Below are 5,477 nucleotides of genomic sequence, written 5' to 3' on the forward strand. Positions count from 1 at the left end.
TTACTGATATGAATGTGTAGTGTCTTTCTGCCTTTCTTTTTATAACTTTTTTTTTTCAAAATTGCAAGAGACCTGTATGTTTTCCAGAAGATGACTCTGGAGTATTTGTCTTCACAGTCAATACTGCTCTTTTTAAAGATAGTTTATTACTTCCTATCTGTCATGGTTTAATCCAGCAGCCAGGAACTAAGCACTAGGCAGCTACTTGCTAACCCCTTCCCCCCCCACCCCCCAGTGGGATGGGGAGGAGAAATGGACAGAAAGTAAAACTCATGGGTTGAGATAAAGACAGTTTAAGAAGACCACAAAGGAAATACTACTACTAATAATGACTACGCAAAACAAACTATATACAATATACTTTTCTCACCACCTGATGACCAATTTGCAGCCAGTCCCCAAGCAGTGATCATGGAACCCAGAAATTCCAAAATTCACTAATTTAATGAATTTTGCAAAACTCCCAAAAAAGACCAAGTTTACAGACAAGAGAGGATTTGAACTCACAGAAACGGGAAATAAGCAGATCCCTGTCCCCCTCCCCCCCCCCCCCCCCCCCCCCCCCGCCCCGGCCAACCCCATTAATAAACTGAGCATGACATCTATGGTATGGAATAGTTCCATTGGCCAGCTCGGACTACCTGCCTGGCTGTGCTTCCTCCCAGCTCCTGCACACCTGCTCGTTAGCTGAATATTAGAAACTGGTAATAATCTTTGATTTCATAGCAACAGCTAAAAATATCAGTGTTATCAACATTCTTCTCGTACTAAATCCAAAATACAGCAGCTACTGGGAGGAAAATTAACTCTGTCCCAGCTGAACCCAGGACATGATCCACCGCTTCTTCTATACCATCTACGTCATGCTCAGGTCACACACTTTCCAGTGAATCACTACCACTTTTCCTGTCTTTTGGTATATACACAAAGATATCATTCCCTTAGTCGATGGGCTATCTAAGATGTCCATTGAGTTCATTTAGTCCATGACTTTGGGTTCCATCTGTCATAACAGTCTTTCAGGGCAGGAGAGATGATGCAAAGTCAGTAGAGCAGGACTGGCCTTCGGTATGATGCGGCAGGCAGATGATGTGGGCGCAGCAGGAGGATGGTGTGTAGTGTTCAATTGTCGCATGCTGCCTCTGGAGCTTGCAGCTGGTGTATCTGGCATGGCCCACGATCTGCAGGTTGAAGGTGTTGATCTTGAGGGAGTTGCTGGGTGATAGTTGCTGAAGCCAGTTCTCATTCTATCACGACTGCACTTTGCTCAGTTGGTCCTTGAAATACCCTCTCCTTCCTGTCCTGGGTACTTTGAGTCATGACCCACAGCTGCTATAGGCTCAGCTCTCCAGGGACTCGCACACTTGATACCATCCAAAGCTGTAGCCCAACAGCTACTGGATTTGTAAGTTAGAAGCCTGTTTGCCAACTGAAAATTAGAGATAGCCCTAGGCCAAAGCTTTAGATTCAAAACAACTTTAAGCTTTGACACTAAAAACATGATCTAGATAGTCTTGACCCTATGCTAACAAGGTGGGGACAGATAATATTTCTAAAGTGTCAATAAAATTTTATTAAGCTTAGTCTTCTAATGAGCAGCTATGAACTGAAGATAAAGAACTGAAGATAAAAATCTGCATTTCTCCATTAAAGAGAACTCTTGGTCTTGTTGTGGTTGAAGACCTTTAAATATCTCTATACACTAGCACTTGACAATGTAAGCAGTGAAGATTTTAATCTGATTATTGCAGAGATTTTGGTTTTTAAAGACACTTTCATAAACAATATTTAGTCCTAAGGAGCAAATGGATCGCATTTCTTATCAGAAGCAGGGTATTTTGCAGTTTCACAGAGAGAGCTAATGAACTGGCTAGTGGAGGGTTGTAGAACGAGTAATACCTCTTGCTGGGTGAAATCTATTGCATAATGTTAACCTTTTGCATGAGCCAAACTTCTCAGGATAGTAAACAATACACAAATGGTACCGATAGTGCAGCCTCACAAAACAAGCAAGTTACGGTTGATTTACCATAGCAATGCCATTATACCTCTCGTACTTTGAGATCCACATCATGCCTCTAGCACTTGTAATTCACTATTAAAATTACAGAATCAAACTCTCTTGTAAAACTTGGGATCCCACTTTTCCCTTTGAATGTTTTACTGTACCAGTACGAGGTACTGTACAGTACGAGGCCAGTGTGGCTTAAAGGAAAGATTCCTCTTAATTCTGTAATTTCAGAAACTTTCCTGCTATGATATATACGGATATATTTCTAGTGCTATTCCATGAACCTAAGCTTTCAAAAATGAGGCACAATCTGCAGATTTATGAGATTCAGGCTTTTTTATCTTAAGATTTTTAAGCCAAACAATATGTTTTTTATTTGGCTTCTGTGGTTATTTCAGTCTTCACAGTACCCTTTGACTGTGTTCCTAGAGCTCTAATCCCTGAATTCCCTTTCAGTGTTTGTAAGAGCACAGAGGAGAACTGCAAGATTCCTGAGCTGGCAATATTGGAAACAGTGTCTATTTTAGCATGCTACTAATCTGTAATTTATTTGACTGTGAGGCTCTGGAAGTTAAAATATAGTGGCTGTGAGTGCTGGAGTCTGCCTGGCCAAGTTAAAAATGAACCAATAGAACTGCTTGGAATTCGCTTACCACAGTAAAGAAAATGACTTCGGGAACATACATGAAAACAGATGTCAGTCTAGTATTTTTACATACCTGCCCAGACACTTCCTCTAGAAATATCCATTGCTGTATGTCATTTCATTCAAGGATGTTTAGCTACAGGACATCATTTTTTAATCCTATTTAAATAGTTAATCCAACTAAGAGTTGAGAGAAAAAGAGTGCAAATGTTAATGCAAGGGATGGGTGTGTCTATTTGACCTGCCAAATGACAGAATTATAACATGACTGCTATTTTCAAATAGGTTTATTTCAGTTGGTTTGAATGACAATAAACAGAGAGGATTCTTCTAACTTTGAGGTAAGTAAATAACACATAGGATTACAAATCATGCTAGCTTTGATGTAATTAGCTACAGCTTCACTGAGTTTCCTAAGAGAAACCCACTTCAGAGAGGATTGGGCCCTTCAGAAGATTGGCGAAGCTGATTATGCGTCGTCTTGCCCACTGCCAGTCACCATCTGGCGCGCAGGCACCTTCTGGTGCTTTAAACGTGGCAGTAACATTACACAGGTGTAAGAAAAGCAGGAAACAAAACAATAGTGAATCAGGACCATGAAATACTTGGTTTGCAGTGTACAAACAGATTGTTCTTTCAGTTTGAGAATTTGGCTCTGTTAGCATTTGGCTAAGCTTTATCAGAGTTGAGATGAACAAAGATCAGACTTTGTGATTGCATCTGTGCATCACAAGAATTTACACAGAATCTGGAGGAGCCCTTCAAGTGCTTTATGTACAGCTTGAAAGGTACAGGACCTCTGTTCTTATCCTGAGTACGCCCTGCTAGCTCTTGCGGTCTTTTTTGGTAACATTCAGTTTTGAAACTTTTTTTCTTTTAAAACTAGAGCAGTACGAAGGCATCACTCCTTGAGGAAAAATTTTGGCTGTCTCTCAGAAACAGAGCAGGATTATCATTCTGCAGAGGACTGGCAACAGAGAATAATTCTTAATGGAATTATGCAGGAATTCCTTGAACTTTTCAGCATTATGCAAATATGGGCCTAAGAACTAATGCAAATACGAGTTTACTTAATTGCACTAATTTAAATAATCCTTTATATTTCCGTTACTGATAAAAAGGAAGTCTTAAAGTAATCAGTTTTGAGATTTGACCTGCACAACAGAGCACTGACAAATCTTTTTGATGCAACCAGCAACCTGTTTTGATTTACCTGTTTTAACCAGTTTGCAGTCATTTCCTTCCAAATTATCTACTGGTCATAAGACACTTTTCAAATACAGACTTCTTCAGAGTGCCTTCAATAATCAACCGTGACTAGAGCTGCGTTTAGAAATAGACATGCTGAAGAAACAAGCAGAGGAAGTGCCAGTTCTGCTACTGACGTAGCTGCTGCCCAAGAACGTTGTGATTCCCTTAGCAGCAAAGGAGATCTGGTGTTGGTTTCTGTGAAAGCGACCCAAAACGCACACGTAAACGGAGGGGTGGGTAGGGCAGAGCGTCTTCACAGCTGGTGGTGTAACCGGTGCTGATGGGGACTGTCATTTGGAACAACCTGCAACTAAATTGTGCAGGGGCTGTTTTAGCTGCCGCCAACCAAGTAGGATGGAAGCATGAAAATATCTTATGTATTCAGGCTCTAATTCGGAAACAGTAACATCTAGGTTTTCCAATAGTAGAATTTATACAACTGTAGTGGTGTCTAGAATTTTTTTGGTTTTTTCCTGGTAGTGGGTTATGCTGCCGGCATTTTTTTTTCCGCTAGGTGCTTTGTGCGTTGTGGTATGGATGTGGTTTATGAAGAATTTATCCAAATGAGTTTTGCTGCTTGTAAAGTGGCCCTAGCCATGCCTCCTTCACAGTGCTGTTACCCAGACTGCCTGGCACATGCCGTGCAAAATTCTGGTCTCGGAAAATTTGGAATCGGGGACAGTGTCTCAGCTCATGTAACTCAGCAGTTCCACAGAGGTCTGAATCAGAATCTGTTTAAACAAACACACTTGTTTAAAAATATGCTGTATCTGTCCACTGCAGAGATATGTAAGAAATTTTGTAACAGTCAGTTATAGAATAACTTGTTCAGGGTACAAATGTCTCCTGGGCCGGAGCTGCTGCCCGGAGGGGATCTTTCTCTCACCCACCCGAGCGACAGCCCCCAGGAATACATCAGTGACCAGCCACAGTTTTCTCCATTCCTTAAGAAGGATGCATGAAATAACGTGCTTTTTGGGTTTTGTTTTTTTTTTGTTTTTTTTTTTTTTTTTTTGTGCGCGTTAAACCTTCCCGACAAGGCAGCCTAGGCCCAGCCCGGTCCCTCAGCCCGTGGGAGGGAGGGGGCCCGCGGACAGCCGGTTGCCGACCCACCGGCCCATTCCAAGGTCCAGGGGCCCGGCCCGCGGAGACGCTCCCGGTGAGGTCTGTGCGGCAGGGCCCCGTGCGCCCGGGCCTCGACGGCCTGGCCCGGCGCCCCGTGGGTCGCGGCAGGCGGGCGCGGGGCCTGCGCGGGGAAGGCGGGCAGGCTGAGCTCCGCGGGCGGACCTCCGCAACGGCGCTTGGGGCAGCCGAGGGCGGGCTGCGTTCCCTCCGTGGATGGCTCTGGTGCCTTTGGTCACCCTGCGCCTTGGGGGCTCCCCCTTCGCCCGCGCGTGGGGTCGTCCGTGACACAGCGTTACCGCGGCGTGGACCCAACAGCGGGACGGGCCCACCCCCCCCCGCCGGGAGCTCCCGCGGCGGCCCGGCGCCCGCCCCGTCGTCCCCCCCCGGGGAGGGGCCGAGGCGGGCGGGCGCCGCTCCCGCCCCGCGGAGCCGCGCGGGCGGTGC

This window comes from Opisthocomus hoazin, chromosome 5, assembly GCF_030867145.1.
Source record: "Opisthocomus hoazin isolate bOpiHoa1 chromosome 5, bOpiHoa1.hap1, whole genome shotgun sequence".
NCBI classification, from domain to species: Eukaryota; Metazoa; Chordata; class Aves; order Opisthocomiformes; family Opisthocomidae; genus Opisthocomus; species Opisthocomus hoazin.